The sequence below is a fragment of the Bombus vancouverensis genome, chromosome 2, assembly GCF_051014615.1.
Source record: "Bombus vancouverensis nearcticus chromosome 2, iyBomVanc1_principal, whole genome shotgun sequence".
NCBI lineage: Eukaryota > Metazoa > Arthropoda > Insecta > Hymenoptera > Apidae > Bombus > Bombus vancouverensis.
This window is the reverse complement of record NC_134912.1, coordinates 12368429-12387358: the sequence shown is the minus strand read 5'-3', so window position 1 is coordinate 12387358 and position 18930 is coordinate 12368429. Positions and strand designations below refer to the sequence as shown.

The following is an 18930-nucleotide window of genomic DNA, read 5'->3' as shown; positions in this document are numbered from 1 at the left end:
CCCTGTACATGTAGGTATGTGTCATTCTCTCTCTCTGTCTTTGTCACTCTAGGACCTACAGGCTACGGGTCGTCACGCCGAGATTGTATAGGACGGTGAAGTACCTGTGCGCGGGTACCGATTTAACGCGTCACCTATTTACATGTTGACGTCGAAAGGGGTCAGCGTGCCGTTAAAAAGCGACGTTTACGTACAGCGTACTACTACGGGTAGCTCGGTTCTCGTTAATCCGGCTGTTCCCTGTTGGCGAACATACAAACTTTCCCTGGTCGTTCGTTGACCGACCTTCGCGCACCGTGTACACTTTTGTTGAGGTTTTCCCCGTTGTTTTCCTCGGTCCTTTTCTCTCCTCGTTTTCCCTCTGTTTTTTACAGCTTTGTCATTTTCGCGTTTGGACCTTTCTTCTCCTCCTTCCTTTTTTTTCTTGTTTTTGTCTCTCGTCGGGAGAAAGGCGAATGATTGAAACGGCGATGAAAGCAACTAGATTTTGGCACGTTTGCTGGTTTCGGTCAGCAATTTTTATTCGATTAATTTGTTAGATGAAGAATGATTTAAAACTGTGAAAAAAGTAGTTTACGGTTTTCATTCATGATGCTATTAAACTGCGTTCTAGGTTGTGGTATGATTGAAATATTTCGCATCTGAAATATTCATTCCATAACATTATAAGGCATTAACATTATTTGCAAACTTAATTGAATGATGATACTAATTCTGAGGATTGAAATAAATATATAATATCTCTTACAATCAATTAAGATTAAGAAGCTCAGTTTTTCTCAACTTCAATTTTTCTCAAAAACGAGATAAATATACAAATAATCCAAACTCACTGAAGATTCTACTTATTACTTAAATATATTATAATATACATAATATTCGCCAATTTTTTATATGCCAATACCGCACAAGTAACTACGGCACATAAAAATATTCTTTTCCTCCCGAAAGTATGATGATCCTGAACCATCTTCGCTCCACGGTTTAAAAACACATTAACCCATGAACACCTCAATTTTATATCCTATAAACGTTCTCCACCCCAGAGCACGCTACCTAACTCTAGCCTAATATCGTGCCTCGACTCAGCTCCTTCTAATTATTACGTCATAATTAATTTCATGGCCGTGACATATTAATTCTTCGTCCACTTAGATCGCTTCACTCGTTCTGCGTTTTTCTCTTCCACTTAACCAGCATCGAGAGTTCGTACATTGCATCGCGTCGCTGTCGTTGTACCCATAAATTATATCGAACGAACACGTAGCAACGAAAAGGCACGAGGAAGGAAGGAAGGCTCGCGTAAACTATTAATCGATATTCCATTTGCATCGACTTCTGTGGGACACGCGTCGCGGGTTTGAAGCACGATGCGAATGAGCGACTTTTTTTCCACGCGCGTTATTGCATCGGACACGCAGCATTAACGATCAAGGAACATTGCAATGACTGGCGAAAATATTCGAACACCTATGTATGTTCAAAAGAGTAGAAGACCGATGATGTTTATAAAAAATTGAAATCTGCCCCGTCACGTACATCACCTTTTTGCTATTAACCCCTTTTTTGCAAAGATTAGAAATTAGAATGACAAGATTTTAATTAAAAATAGAAGAGTTGCATTTCTCCGAAAATCATGAAAGTGAAACATCGGTTATTTGAGAATTGAACAATTGAGTATTAAACGTGTATCTGCGTAATGAAATTAAGAAATGATTAAAAAGTGAAGTAGATTAGCCTGACTTCTGAGAAGCTCATATAATACAATAGACTGCTGAAACGCGCGTGACGTTCTCGCACGACAGAACTCGTTTCGCATCGAGTTTAAAACGCGGATGAATTCGCTTTGACTACCTTTGGGCGCGCGCGAGCGCGCAAACTCGAGGACAAACGAGCCCCTGTTTCTGCTAACACTTTCTCGTGGCTTCGCTAGAGTCTCAGATGGAAAGATTGTGCCCGTAATTACATTGCTGGTTGTTTTAACGCTGACGAGGAAAGGGAACGTGCGCAACCCGGCAAGAAATGATATCGATCGTAATTCAAGAGCGCGCGGGAGTTGGCCGTTACGCGATACAAAAGAACAGTTTTACGGCTGTCGGGGTTATTACCTCTCTCGTCAGCTTCTTTATGCTACGCGTCATTAGAAATCAAATGGAACGAGAAATATGGGAACGGAGAGTGGTCTTCCGCAAAGTAGGCAGTGGTTAGAGATCGGTGCATGATTGAAGAACGTATGTGATGGAGAACGATGCGTGGTTTCAGGTTATCTGCATCGTTAAAATATTTTGCTTATTCGTTGTGTATATTAATCTTTTTATTGTCTCTTTTTATCTTTGTCTTTTACTGTCTGTGCTCTTTAGTTTGAACTTGACTCTGAAGGTTATTTAAGCTTTCTCTATAAGTATTTCTGCTATAACGAAAAATTGATTCTTTTAGCAAAATTATTATCGACTACTCGATAATTGGTCTGTATATTGTACATTCGTATTTAGGTTCCTATTATGCACTCGTGAAGTTGCTACAACAAAGGGAAATGTTGTACTCGAAGCAGATTTTATAAATGTCGGAACATACGATTTAACGTAGCGATTTTTCACTAGAAACTGAAACTCAAAAAGAAGACTGAGAAATGCCACCGACAATAATGTTTACCAAGAGCTATTATTGAAAATAATTTAGAACGAACGGCGAAAAAAATAACGTTTCAAACGAAAATAAGCCATTTTACCATTATTCATCGTTCGACTAAAATAAAAAATATAAGGAAGACGTACGAATGAGTTTTGTACAAGATAAGCGTTATATATTGTAAACTTGACTCACTCGTTAAGACTGACTCGTTATAAAATATTTCTTGGAAAATATGGTCAAGGAAAATATTTTTTTATTGCCTGTACTCATCCACTAAAATTATTCAATTTCTGCTCGAAACAGTTTTACCTGTCGTCAGAAATAAAGGGGATTATTAAGTTCTGTTTTTAATGCTACGCTTTGATTATGGTAACTAGGCCAAGCTGTAACTTTCCTGTAATTGGATAAGAGAAAAGAGAAATTGGCGAAAAAGAAATTTGCATGATATAATAATCCTTATCTTGCTGCAACATAATTCTGTTATAGTAATTCTTCATGAAATAAAACTATGTAATTTATTTGAATAAATCTATTTTACAGTTATTTTACGTCTTATAAAATACTATCTTATAAAATAGATACAAGTGAAGATACTTTAATGCAGAAAATTGTTTGCGAAACATTCGTTATTGATTCTCCTTCCTTAATTTCGAAATAATGAAGCAGTTTTCTACACCAGTTCTCGGAAGTTGTTAGTCATTTCGATTATGAAACATCTCATACTCTTGTAATATTCACTACATCTAATTTCTCCAATTTTTCATAATATTCACTGCACCTAATTTTTCCAATTTTTTGTAATATCCATTTCATCCAATAAAATACTTCAATTTCATGAAATGTTTAATGGAACTATTCTACTCGAGCAAGTTAATAAAAAGAGCTAAAATCCAGACAGTGGAATAATCATTATTATTGCAAAATAGAGAATTATAAAAGATAATCGTATATCCTAGATCGATATAAAGATACAAAATCCTGTTAATTTTTAGCAAAAAGATCTAGGTAGATTTTTTTTTAAATTGAGACGGTCCGTAGGAATGGAATTCGTACAATGTGTATTGTTCCATTGATACCGGACTGGCACGGTTATCTGGCAGAATTATGTCATTAGGCTAGTGAAGTAGGCCATCTTTTTCAAGCACAGAGCATCCTTGAAACGGGGCATCATCCAGTATGACTTACACCGCCAACATAAACTACACACAAAATCCATTTAAGCGTTCTTGAGTAAAAAGTTATTCGTAAAAACGGAAAGAGTTTCAACAAACGCGGGATACAAACAGCTCTCTCGAGGAGGTGGTTCACAATACGTTCTAGAAGAATAGGAAAAAGAAGAAAGAACGAAAAGGAAATAGGAAATGGGAGGGGGTAGAAGGAAAAAAGATTCCACTTTATTCTTTCGTGTTTCTCTGTATTCACTCTGCGTTCTCGCTCGATTGTTTGTCGTACTTGTTTCGGAGATTGATTCGAAAAGATTTACAATCCCTTTATCCAGAGATTGTTGGCTGTACGTGTGTATGCAACAATGGCACACGATAGTTCCGTAGCGAAAGCAAACGGAAGCTGGTGATACTTGTTTGTTATTAGCAATATCTTCGAGAAGTTTTCCACTTGCTTACCTAGGAAAAGGATCGATAGAGCGAATTTCGCGAGGAAGGATTATTTGTGCATGTCTTACTCTTTTCCATTTTTATTTCTAAGATGAAATTAAACAACCTCGTTGTAGATACAAACATCATAGTTAATAAAGTGTGATAAAGCTAACGCGAAAACAATGAAACGGACTCTCTTTTCATTTCTATTTAGATATTCCATTTAAATATTCATAGCATAAAGGAAAATATAACATCCGATTTTTCCCTAAAATAATTGGATTTTATGAGTTAGTAGTTTCTATTGAATTGTAGTAGTTCAGATCGCAATGAAACAATAACAAGGGGAACTCAACCTAGAAACGGTAAGAAGCGAAACAAAGAAACATGATTATATGATGTGTATAACATACTGGACGGTAACTAAGAAAAATTATAACCGGTCACCAATGCTGCTTCGAACCATTCATCCTGTGACATGACTTAGCACCGGGAAAACCAAAAAGCATGCGGTCATCGGATCTGTACGGTTTCTGTAGTATTTTCCAGAATGCGAACAGCGCGCAATGGAACTTGAATACGTAGTTATAAAAAATCAATGGCCAGTTTCGACACGAAGTATCCATTGTAAAGGAATTTCCTACGGTACATTAGCGTCACGTCGGCACAAAATGCTTGAATGTCAACAGATTTTTCAATTTTATCAGCAATTTTCCAAATGATTTATAGATCGACTGCTGAAATCACAGAGTACGTATGGTACCGATAATAAATCTAATACGACAGGTGTTTTAACGACGCAGCCTACATCTTTCTTTCTTTTTCTTTCTTCAAACGTCTACAAAGGAAGGAAGTTGACAAATTGATAAAGCTGCACAAAAAGCTGCGCAAGCAAGGAATTAAGAGGATGGATATTGATCAATTTTTAAACAGCATATAGCATTCTGTTTCATAAAAGTAATCGAAGATATATCGTTTTATATCTCGACGTTGAATATCGACTATCAAGGAAATTAGAATAGGAGTTTCATAGACAACCATGAGAGGTTATTGATCATGTCGACAAATATTGACGATGCTTTCCACGTTGTTATTCCCTATATTTTCGATCTCTGAAGTATTTATGGTCATTTTACTTGCAAAAAAATATGATGCAGATTAAAACACGTGAAAGCACGTAGTATTCTTACAGAATGTGAAAAAGCTTTTATAGAAATTTGACTAATTGTAAAATGGAATTAATTCGAGTAAATAGCTTGCTATACAGAAAAGTATCAGTGAATTAAAAATATCACAGAATGTCAACAACATTTTAACATGACGAAACGTACCTCATATTTTATATAAAACCTCAATATTCGAAGCTCTTTAACTTAAATTTAAAAAGAGAATTCTTTGATTCAAGGCGCGATTCTTTACGTATATTGAAACTGGAATTCTCTAAAATCGAAACTACGATACATTTTTTAATAAAGTAGCGAAACAAATGAACGAATTTTTCCTCAAAATCGAGCACCTCGGATAGGTTATTTTCTCTGCCACGAGCATACCGTTTCGATCAACGGATAAAGTAAATAAACGATGGAAAACGTGACCGCAAGTCGAATTCAACGAAACAAAAGCGGCTTTGCTTCTCCGGTTAAACAGCACAGGCGACGATCGTGAAGAGATTTTAACTGCAAAAAAAACAACTTTGCCGCCCCCCCCCTCTGTGTCGCCAATGCATATCTTAAACAATAATCAGACACACGTTACGCCGAAGAAAGTATTTTTGCAAAGAAAGCATTTAAAAATTTCTGCGAGACCGTGTTTCGAACAAACACAAAGCTAGAACGAGATACGTTAGGCCATAGGAACAGAGAAGAAAAGAAATCAATGCCTTCTGTACCCTTTTTGCTTCCTTAGCTGCTTGCTAAAAAGGTCTTAATTTAATGACGTGTTTCTTTTAGCACCTTGCTACCTCCATTGTTTCTTTGCTCGCACACTAATGATACAAAACGAGATGAAATTCTGGTTATTTTTGAAAGCTACTTCTATTGAATTATTCATTTTTTTACGATGGCTTTAATAATCACTTTATAAATTAATCGTAAATTTATAAAATAAAAATAGAAACGTTAAAGAGGAACATATCGGATTGGCAATTATTCATAAATTTGAGTAAAGTAATAAACATAAAATCATCCTAGAAATCATTATAAAGTTCATTAAATTATTTAGCACAATGTCCAATGTCTATAGATAGAATCAAGTGAAAAACCGTGTTAAACACTTAAAACTCTGGTGGAACGTGTAATAATTTTGTTGTTTATTATGTACTGTCATTTGCACAGAATGCAAATATAAAATATAAAATATATAAATATAAAAATATATATATATGTCGGAGTCAGGTTGGCACTTTGGGGCGTTCTATGAACCTTTACTTACTTTACCATCGCGGATGTGGTTAGTGTTTATCAGTGCGAATTTGGGCACTACAAGAGGCTATGAGTAACGGCAATAGGATGCCCGAGATGATGGTGACAACGAATCCAAGTTCGATAACGAATCCACGATCCACGGGATGACCAGTATCAGCGTGACTTACTCGGCAATTCGCTCAACGATTCACTCACTAAAAAACTCCCTGAATCCAGATGAACCTACCCTTATATACTCCTGTCCCCGCTTCTCGGGTCAATCCTTGTCTTTAAGGAGAGTCATAAAATCATTCCGTACCTCTGTCAGGTACGCGGCCCTCCCGTGACCGTGGCTACGTCTGGTGACCCGTTATGTCACCTTAAACCTGAACCCATCGTCGTAACGCCAGGTTGGAACATTAAAAGTTGTTTTCCTTATTTTTATGGCTTAAACATTAAAATCTTGACCATGGTGATGGAAGGTTTTTCCCAGCATTCCCGACGGAAAGTCCCGCTGTCCTTCCCTCTCCGACATATAAATAATAATATATAAATATATAAAATATAAAAATATAGATATAAGTATGGTAACCTTTGTACGAAGGGCAAATAACGATTCGCGTGCGCGCGAACGTCAAAGTCGATTAAACGTTCTTATACGCGACACCACGTAAATACACGCATTACAACGGCCAAAATTATACGGAGAATACCACATACGATCTGCGGTAAATCTATAGCTCGCAAACAGAAACGCTAATTATAACTGGTAAGCTATAGTCTACTAAATTTCAATGATTTTTAGTTTTATGCAATATTTACATTTGTGTAATTTTTAATTTTATGGTATTTATTTTTGCGGTTCTTTCAAAAGTACTCTTCAAGACATCGTACACATTCAAAGTTTAAGTTAATTACTTTTTAAATAAAGTACGTAATAAAAGTAACCTATAATATTACTTTCCTTTATTTTTTTAATTATCTGAATACTTTTATGGGATCCTGCTGTCAATATTGCTTATGACGGGATAATCACCCATAGATACCAGTTACAGATTAATATATGTACGTCGGAATTCTGAACCGTTTACCAGAACTTGTCGAATTGATTATTGCGGCAAAAGGAATATATATATTTACTCTTAAAAACACCCAGACGTTGCATCGTCGAGTAAAAGTGAAGAAACTAAAGTGTAGAGGGCAGGTAACGATAAAATTTCGAGAACTATCCTACCTCATGTCTGTGTGGATCTTATTTATGGTTGTAGACCTTTGCGAGCCAGGTATAGGCAGGAACAATAACCAATCAATTAAGTGTACTTCTACCTGTTCGTTCAAGCACCGAGGAAGAGAATTCCCGCCATAGTGACTGTCTTCGAGAAGTAAACAGTTCCATTCTAACGTTGGAAGCAGGAACGTGTATACATACGTAGATGTTTTCAAAGTAAGAACGAAAATACGTCCAAGCGTGCGCGAATCTTGAAAACAAAAAATATTTACGATCGGTTGATGTGTAAAATGTTGTGTTACAGTTTCTTTTAACGTGATCGTTAAAGTCGTGTGTTTATTTGACGATAAATTGAACGTGAAAAGATAATCTATTCGACATCTAAAAGTGCATATAAGAATATGTATGTATTTCTAAAAAGTTAATTTTATTTCAAAATAAACATGTAGATGTATAAGTGTATTCTTATGGATATTTGAACATAAAATTTTATAGAAAATTTCGACGTACATAGTACTTGCTTGTTTCGAAGACTTCATCTTACACCATCTTATTATATGACCCATAGAAATCCGTGTCAGAGAATTCAGAGTATACGACGTGTTGGTACAAGTCCGGCTTTGCACGTGGTATGGAATATCTGAATAATATAGTTGCTATATTGTGTTTAAATTGCGGGGGTATTGCGTCTGACTTGTGTTTGAATATTTGACGTACGTACCGTGTGTTTTCGTGTATATATATAACAAAACGTTTGGATAGTATAAATCAAATATAACGTACACTATACATGGTTGTTACGGAAGGTGACTTATGTTCCATTTGGATGTTTGAATTGTGAATCTGCTGGACTCGCAAGTTAAACAAAAATATTCCTTTCATCGGTTCACGTTGAGAATAATTCCGAATAATTGACGTACTAGTACCGGAAAGCAGAATTCCTACGATCCATTAGATTTATTGCAATGTTATTACGTTAGCGTGAAAAAGTACGACGTCCTGTAATATAGAGAAGTGTAAGATAAGTGGATTACAAAGAACCGAACAGGAGGTAACGACTGGAGCCAATTTTCCGATACTCCTAATTGACGTTCGTTTAAATCAATTAAAAAAAAGGAAGCCTCGTAATTGGCTGAACCTTAAAATCTGATTTCAACCGCGTAAAAGTGGCTGGAATAAAAGTTACTTCACTGGCTTACTATACTGGCTCTACCGGGTTTAATCACATTTTTTGTTGTACTTTTAAATTGAAAAAATATCTGGTAAGTAGAGATCGATATTTGTAATATTCTATTCTCGCGTTCATCGTAACTTTTACTATATTAATTTTCATTTTAATTTCAGTACAATAATCTAACATAAACGTTTAAAAGTACAGAAATTAATAAACAGAAAGGTACGGAAATTCAATGTATAAAACAGTGATACAGGAAGATTACTCTTCTAAAAGCAATCCGATATCAGAAGCAGAAATACTCTTATAAATATTAGTCTTCTGATATATTTTCTCGGTTCACAAAAATATCCTTGTCATATACAACTAATATCTTCTATTTCGATACTAAATTCCATCTTTGAAAGTAACTATCACGCTTATCCCAAAAGGTAAATTCATCAAGATAAAACATGAATCGTGCAGATTCAATAATAATCTTCAATAATCCGAATTACCGTAAAGCCTGATAAATTTCGAGCCATTTAAATTAATTTCCTGGAAAAGCAAATCGCATTAAAAACAAGCTCTAACGGTCCATCGATATTCGTTGATCCCTTTGACGATGATTCGAAATAAATTAAAGGTGAAATCTCATCGAAAGGCGTAAGAAAGAGGAAAAAAGTAGAGTAGGACGAAGGCAGATTACGTGAAATCGGGGGTATCGCGGTGATCGAATTCGATTTGCAATGTACAAGGATCGGATCGGGAGTCGGGCCAATTGAAAATAGTTCGGTTTCAATCCAACCCATCTCGGAACTTCCCGAATGCTCCTGAATAAACACTGACTTTCTGTGCGCGAGGCTGAAATCAATTCAACGGAACAACCGAGGCGTGTTAAAGGTGGCTTGAACGCGACAGAGAAAACGGACGCGGCCATCCACTAGTCAGATAAGGAGGCAGAGCGGGAAAATTTGAACGGAAGGACCGCGAGAAGATCGAAGAAGAACGAAGTCAAGAACCGTCGACGCGTTCTATCCGGTTGAATAAAAAGCATCGCGTCGGCCAAACGAGATGGAAACTTACCGCTTCTTCCGCGCCCGTCCCGAATCGCATTTCGGTTTCGCTGGCAGGGAGAAACCTCCTGGAAATCTTGTTGCGCATGCTATCGATAATGCATCCCCCTAACACCGACTTACTGACGCAAGAACCAATGCACTCGTGCCACTTCGTCGATTCTCACGCGGTAAACTCGCGTAACAAATCCCTCCATTCACCGGATAGCTGGTTGTACGATCCTTTCTTTTTGGATAATCTTCGAATTGGATGAAACGATTCGGATGAAGATATAATAAATTCCGTATTTTTTAATCGGTTTTAGTTTTAGTTAGGTATTCTTCTAATGATGTTTTCGGAATAAAGTAAATTTTTTTGCTCGTGAGATTTGGTATCTCAGTGTATATTAATTGCTATTTGATAGAAGAAAAGAATTATATTTAATTAAAAAAATAAATCCTTCGAGACGTAGAAGATAGAATACACAGAAAAATATCTGTGCCATTCGTTAAATATTTGCGAAAGCTCTGCAAGAGCCAAAAACGACATTGAATAGTAACTCACGTTTTTTAAATTATCGAAACGTAAAAATGTGTATCGATATCATTGAACACGTTTGCGATCGACGCGCTAATTTAATAATCCAAAAAAGGAAGAATGGAACACAGAAATACAGAAACAGAGAGAACAACGGCAACTGAGACAAAACTGTTATAGGCGGCGTATTGTTTGGTGTCTAGCAATAGAAGACAGCTCGCACCATTAGACCGCGTTGTGTTTCGACTCCGACAAATATTTGCCGACGGTGAAACAGGAAGACTGACATAGAACGCGTCGTGCACACAATGGAAAAACCAGCGTTGCTTCGCGATATAAGGATCGATACCGTGTCGGTTATTTATATCATGCTCGTTAATCCATCCCGCGATCCGTCGCGCGACCCGATAATGCGTATAATTCGACTATCGGTAAATCGTTGCCAAGGTTGGTCGAATAACCGCGCGAGATGGACGACATCGAAAAGCGCGATGGCGGATCCGGTCTGGTAGCCGACGACACGAACATCTGTAACATGCCCGCGTTGCGAAGAGACACGGGAGATATACGACCAGCTTCGTGCGATTGTCGGATTCTGTTCAAAAGCGAGGGAAAATTTGTTCTACAGAAGCGAACACAGAGAAAAAATGTTACTTGTTAAAAATTCCACCGACTATCATGTATAAACGCAGTAGGATGTGTATATTATTTTATTTCTGTAAGTTATTTTGACATTTATTTTATTAGTTTGCGTATAATACCTTTTTACTGACTGAAATAACTCTACTATACGGATTATTCGAATTTTCTTCTGTTTTTGATATCCTTCCTTGTTGAACCTGATGTCGAATTTACACTGTTTCGAGGAACGCGGCAGATGGGCGTTGCTTTCATCTTCGTTTTGTACGCAACAAGCAAAACAATGTAAATTCGGCTTAAAGTACACGATATTTTCTCATTCCTTCGTTATTAGGTACATTAAGGGCTAATGATGTCTCTATAGTATACAACAAGTTTAATTATTTTGTGCAAAGTTCGAGATTGAAATAAGATGTTGAAACTTAGGTTGCAATACTGAAGGGACGATGGACTGTCAAATAGCAAACGTCACTGAACATGACTGATCATTTGAGTTTAGCAAAGGCATGACTTACCAAAGGAGTTGTTTTTACACAGAAGCTTGCAATTTCTGCTCGCTTTGATTTGTGAAAAGGGCGCGGGACACTATCGTACAACGTGAGACGTTCACTAATGACTGGTTCTTTAGAGACACGGATCTTTCGTGCTTCTATGCTTCCGAGTTACATCGTTATATTATACAATGCTGTTCATTGCCGTGTACAATGTTTTTAATGTTTTTACGCCGTTAATTTTTGTACTTTTTTTTTATGACAGCATGATGCTGTTTTAGCATCCATATTATACCACGTCCCAGTTTTTTCTCGCCTGAAAATATCGTGTCACATATTGCACGATTTCTCATTTTTTTCAACTTGTTTTTTTCAACGATTTCGAGATGTCATCTTACCATTTTTAATTCCGTTATAGCGGCATAGACGCGTTCCCCAGGACAATGGAAATTAAAAATTTCCTTACTTCTGCTTAAACCGAACTTCGCTAAACTTGTACTTAATCGAGCAGTCGTGTACTTTAATAAAAAAATTTCCCGTAATTCGATGTATTTAATGGTGTATTAACATTACATTTCTAAACATTATACACCTTCTATTTATGCTTGATACGTGGCGGACAAACTAGAAGAAATATTCGACTCCTCCATTTGCACCTTTCAAACATCCTCTGCTAACACAAGTCATTACAACAATGTTGCTTATTCTCAAGAAGATTCTTCTCCGCTTATACACATATACTGTTCTTCCTATTTTGACGTTTATTTCCTGCATGCCTGACTATACTCCCCAAAATTTCCTAGTTGCCAGCACACGAGCATAGCCAATTTGGATGTACCTTGAATATACTCGAATATAACATCTCAACATTTTCAACGGACGAATAACTAAACAGCGAGGAAGAAGCGTTTATTCTTCTTGCTTCCTGATGGTTATGGGTCTTGCGAAACTCCTGCAGCGCATAAGTATGCATTTCTGCAGCTTATTACACGTATAAAGTATCCGATTTAACGTCGCGCTTTATCTTTCTTTCATCCCTTCCTTTCGGTCTTCCGGCGCCGTGGCTGAGAACCGTCGCCGGCCGCCAACCCCCTTTTTCTTCTGCTACGTTTCGTTCGTTCCGCAGCTTCGTCTCGCTTTGTTCACCCGGTTCGGAGGCCACAGCGTGCTCCTCCTGACCTCTTTCTTCCCTTTTCGTACCGGGAGAAATAATTTAATTCGTATTACGGCCGTTACCGCGGCAAGAAAAGCCACATTGTCGGCGCGTAGATGTTCCGCATTTGAAATCGAGAGAAGAAAGAGGAATTCGTTGGTTGGTTACTGCCGTCGCTGCTACTGGCTGCTGCTGGCTGCTTGGTTGCTTGGTTGCTTGCTTGCTCGTTGGTGGCTCTTTTCACGCGGCGAAGAAACAGCCTGAAAGAAAAGGCTGCTGCGGTTCTTGCCTCGTAATAGACGTTGCAAACCGAGATTCTCAGAATTTCTACTGATGGAATATGTCGAAAATAGAGGACTTTTGAATAAGGCTTTGATTTCGTATACTGGACTGCTCGTGTGTTTGTAAATGCGCCAACCGCCACGATAAGGTTTTGTTTCCAGGTGTGCTCTTTCTACCTCTCTTTCTCTTTTTCTCTTTCTTTCTCTGTATAGGTCCATGGTTTGAAAGAGCTTCTTGTTGTTCGAGTTAACTTAATTTTCAATTTTTTTTCTTTTTGGTCTCTCTTTCGTTCGAATTTTTAAACAAAGGCACAGACGACTGACAAGACCGTAGAACTCCCATCTTTGTTTCAAATTTTACTGCTGGCTGTAGGCTATATCGGAGAAAATGAGCATAAATGTGGAAGAATTGCGGTCTGAGAAAAATATACTCTAAGAAATGGAAGTTTGATGTATTACCCAAGAGAAATATAAACGTTTTACCGTGTTTTACTCGTTAGTTTCAGTCATAAAACGAACTACATAGCTTTTTAATTTGTTTATCAATTATTACATGTTCCCAAGTCCTTTTAATTTGTTTTTATTTTTACAACTATTTACTCTATAGGTATAGAATGCCACGATAGCATTAATTAATGTGTAATAAGATGTGCTTAGCAAGAATGATGTACAAATTCACTTGAAATAAACATTTACATCTGTGTAACCGTCGATAAAATTATCGAAACTGGATTTCCGTGAAATAGATGGAATTAACTGTACGCAGTTGGGTGTAAAGTTATATTTTCGCGCCTCAGCAATAATTGGTTCCATAAGGTCCACCAGCAAAACTAGTAAGAGAACTCGGTACAGGCTATGCTGTGTCTCCTTCGATGACACCCATTACGAGCTCTTCGTTAGTAAGCCACGGTAATTAATTATCATGCTCCTATGAAGCTGGCGAACGCTACAAAGAGAAAGCATATCCATGCCTGATTTCTCCGCTTGGTAACAAAGCGAGAAGTGCCCGCGTTAATTATTTATTTGACCGCGAAAACATGAATTGAAGTCTCTGTTCTAATTCATAGCTCTATCATTTCTCAACTGTGACATATCGTAATAACATTATATAAAATATTTTTTTTATTATGAAATGATATCATGTATTATATGTTGCATGTGCAACTAAAAAGAAGTAAAGAATGATACATGTATAGACAAAGGAATTTGAACTTTTTCGTTAACGCATGGATAAAGAAAATTCATATTATTATTAGACGAAATTATTGTATTCACTATAGAAAAGAAGTTATACTTCATACATTAAATAGTAACTAAAATTAGATTAATACGATCGCATCTTTATAGAAATAAATGAGCATAAATTTAGTGATCAAGTAATATCCGGCTTAAGGGTGCTTGTTAAATAATTAATCAAACTTCCATAAATGTTGATTAAAGTTAAATAATTAATAGGTTCGGGGAAGTTGTTTGTTTGCAGGACGTAAGACCGGTAGAACTTATGCGCTGTATTACACATGCCGTATCTATAATAAATTAGGTCTGCATTAACGTGGATAATGCACAGATTACAACCTACTTTCCATTTTAAATCATAATCTGCTGATTAAGAATTCCACGTAAGCGCAACTCGATATCGGATCCTATAACCGGTTTTGTTCTCTTTGTCAATATTCGTCATATCATTTAGCATTAAATTACGAAGACAATGAACAGAATAATAACATGAAAAATCCAAGAAAAGAGATCGAAGATAAAAGAATATTTTTTTTCTTTCTAAAATCTTATTCTCCCGAATAGTTGGGAAAATTAGTTACACTCATAGAGATAGACTTTCTCTAGCGATTAAAACGAACAATCGGGGATAGCACGAAGGAAACGAGGTAAAGGAAATTAAGAAAAGATTTATTTAATAGAGGCTGGCCTGGGCAAAGGGTTGTTAGGCCTAAGATAAAAGTATCGTTCAAAGTCAACGGTTGAGTGAGAACATGTGGGAAAAAGAGATTGCTGGAAATCCCGTCACCGGTGATTGCTTAGGCGAAATAAGGCGGGCGCATCTGTGCAGAATGTTTATGACTCGAGACATCTGCTTGACAGACGTTATACTTTCACGGGTACTTTCCCTTGCACGTCGGCAAAATAATGGTCGTCAAAGTTTATGAAGTTTTGTGGCTTATGGAAGGTCCCAACCGTTGTTCAATTTCTCTTCGTCCTCGATGAATTTTTTGAGAGTTATTCCAAAACCACGAACGTATCAGACGATTTAAGTCGAGTTTACTGAACAACTAGGTATAACATATCTTATTTGTTGCTTCTTTATCAATCGACATCACAAATATTGAAAAAGATAAAATATTGCTTATAATTACACTCGTGTGAAATATCTCTAGAACTGAACTTCCTTGTCTTGATAACGATCTACAAGTCACAAAGTAAAAACCGTCCTTCTTTTTGTTGCATTAAAAAATGAAAATGAACTCTGCTCTAATTTAAGAGAGCGCAAATGTTGCGGAGAGAAGATAATTCAAGATGTCCGATAGGTAAACATAAACCATGTGGTACTGTACGTCTTTAGAATAATTAAATACCTCGATTGGAAAGATGTTCCTCGATGTTGGAAGGCTAGATTACCCTCGTAAAATCCTGTTTCCTCAGGCTTTTCGATTTTGCCCTATAAATGAGTGCTTGCTATTCCTTGGAAACAGTCCATTACAAGACGGAGGAAGGGATGAGAATAGATATCCTCGAAAGACCTCGAGTCCTTGCGAGCTCACGTTCAATCAGATTCGATCGATAACTCTCAGATGTTATTCGTGATAGCGTATTCAATTAATATGGCTATGAAAGTGGAAAGCACTTTGTTATGACTTTGGGCAATATCTGCGAGTCTCTTATTGCATACCCGTCTGCTATAGAAACTCTGGCAGATCTTCACTGGCAAAGATAAAGTGCTGGTATTTAATGTTCGGAATTTTAATGATAATTTCCGTAAGCTCATCATACTAATAAATTCTAAAATTTGAATTCGAATTTAACTAATCCAAATTTTTATAAGCCACATTTACAATTCTATATTTTTCATATTTTATATTTAGTGATATTTACTGTGAATAAACAGCAGGGTTGATCAAATTTTTAGCGATTACTAGTGATTTTATCAAATAAATATGTATATATTTTATATTTCTTTGCAGTACGAGATTGCGTTCGATATTATTGAAAATAAAAATTAATAAATATAGGAATTTAATAAATAAATTGCAAACGTCCGCTAAATAGTGATTGAATATTCCGGAAATGTAGTATTATCAATGTTTTTGCGTTACCGTGATATGATTATGGCTCGAATAAACTTGGTAGTTTCGGTTGTATTGTTTTTAAAGTTAATGGGAGCACGATCTCGTAAAGAGTTTACGCGACAATATTTTATTAGCTTTTCGTTCTGTACAAATTCTGCAATTTATACGGTATTTAAATTTGCCGGCTTTATTAATAATATGGAATGAAATTTTGTATGATATTGTTATGTGATAAAATGTCAAATAAGAGAGCGCATTTTATGTGGAACGGAGATTATCGTGTCCAAAAACGAACAAGTTGATAGAGTACATAAATGAGAGTGTTCTGCCATAAATCACATTACTTAAAGTTCACTTTAGTTATTAGTATTAAGGTAAAAGATAGAAGGTCTCAATTGTTCTACTTATAATCTTCATACACTGTTTAGCTCTAATCTTCTGTGTTTTATCGTGCTCTCGGTAGTTTGTTTAGTTTTTGTAGCTGTTTTACCTTGTTTTTAAATTTTTGCACTTTTAAACTCACAGCGGATTAATACTGCTCATCTTATAACCAAACTTAAGCTAAATCAAATTTTAATATTTTTACGGTCTATTGTACAAGTTTAGAAAATTTTTCAAAGACTTAAACTCCTCTTTCGTCATTGCTGCTAATAATAAAAATAAGTCACGCTCAAAAAAATGATCTTTTATACTAAAAATGTTAATTATATTTCTGAGGCTATATAATCTCTTCTAAAAATTTTCCATCCCTAATCGTGATATTCTTTCTTAAGAAAAACTTAGAAAATCAACTACTTCGTTTAACCCCTTAACCTACAACCACGGGCGTAGCCCGTAGTACGATGATCGGGCCAAACGTAAATATTACGAGCATAGCCTGTAGTAGATAATCGGACCAAACATAAATCGGCCCAAAATTCTCGAACGTAAATCGTAGGTTAAGGGATTAAGGTACACTAAGTACTCGCTCATTTTTCACGCGAGTGTACATAACACAAACACTGTGCAAATCTATAGCGCAAGATTTATCCCACAGAATTAATCTATGGTAAAAAGTAGCACTCGCCAACCTAGCTAGGCAAATAAATCTTGGTCACGAAGTTGGAGAGAAGAAAAGGTAGCTCTCGACCGGGTCTCGATTTTCTTATCTTCTTCTTCATGGCACGTCGAGGCGGCTCGGAGTTCCGCTCACCTGAAGTTTCGTGGTGCCGTAGTTCCGTTCCAGTTCTCAAGACAAACGATTCTACCCCGATCCCACCTCTGTTCGCGAGCATAGCTTGATGTTGTCACCGATTTCGCGTTACGAATCGCACAAAATAGAAGAGTTACCTTATCGACGTTCGATCACAAATCGTGATTCAAACTCGACTTGCTCCGTACGTGGTACGTGGTTTCAATATACGTTTCGTTACGTTTTCCAAGGGAAAATCGAGCATTGTAGCAGTTTTCCCGCGAATATTCGGCACCAAATTGAAAGCAGCCGCCGCGAAAAGCGGCTTACTCGACGTATAACTCGCGAATAGATTTCGACCAGGTCCCTTTGTTCCCATTAATAGAAAGTTTTTTGTTTCGCTGTTTGCCGAACCGTGCAACATAGAATGCCACGTATCGCAGCCGTTTCTCGGTCCCTTTTCGTTCCTGTCTCTCATAACCGGACAGGGGAAAAAGCTCCCCTTTGTCCGGTCGGTACTTTCGCGTGGACGTTTGCTCAGTAAAATAGAATTCGCGAACACCCGGAAATCCTCTTCGAACCCGATGAATTATTTACGCGGTTCTAGTTTAAAAATTCTTGTCTCCAGGGATAAGTAGACTTGTGTCTGTTGATCTTCTTTGCGGAGTCGATACTTGTTGCGGATTCACTTGTAAGTTAGCATTATACTAAATTAGTAGTAGGTTTGTGGATTAGGTGACATATAGGGGGTTATTCTTTTTCCTTTCATATTAGAATGGCAAACGGAAACGATAATATATTTGACATTTTATTTATTGGAAATCGTGACGTATTACTGTTCTATCGTGTCATTGTGTGACTTTACGATTGTTAGGAAGAGGAAATTTATAAAGAATAGATATATTACTCCCTCAGAAGGTTTAATAAAGTTGTATGTATTACCTTCCCTATTTTTATAAAATTAATGAAAATGTACTTCTTCGCTATCAATCTTGTAAATACAATATTTTATGAGTTATTTTAAGTAATGACATTTTGCAGAACGTGGGATATAAAGATATAACACCAAATTGACATAAAGCATCTTAAATTATTATAATTTATTCATCAACAACTATCGATACCATTAACGTTTTTCCTTTGGTTTCTATTTCAGAATATTCCCTCGGCAAAGTGACGCTCAAGGCGGTCACGGATTTCTCGCTTCTGTCTAAATTAAGGGTAAGCGTTTCCTAGCCTCGTATTTACATTTATATCTACCACTGTGTTGGCCCACGAAAACAGGGTTGGAAAA

The 18930-nt window shown here is 36.7% G+C and overlaps 1 protein-coding gene across 4 annotated transcripts in view; it reads left to right on the top strand.

Annotated features, from left to right (window-relative positions):
* kek5 (leucine-rich repeat, immunoglobulin-like domain-containing kekkon 5 protein) overlaps positions 1-18930 on the top strand; it is a 413026-nt gene that overhangs the window by 360666 nt on the left and 33430 nt on the right. For all 4 annotated transcript variants that reach the window (XM_076624520.1, XM_076624514.1, XM_033345527.2 and 1 more), the window contains one exon: positions 18793-18857. The gene's annotated coding sequence lies outside the window, so the exon portion shown is untranslated. The remainder of the gene's footprint in view (positions 1-18792; positions 18858-18930) is intronic.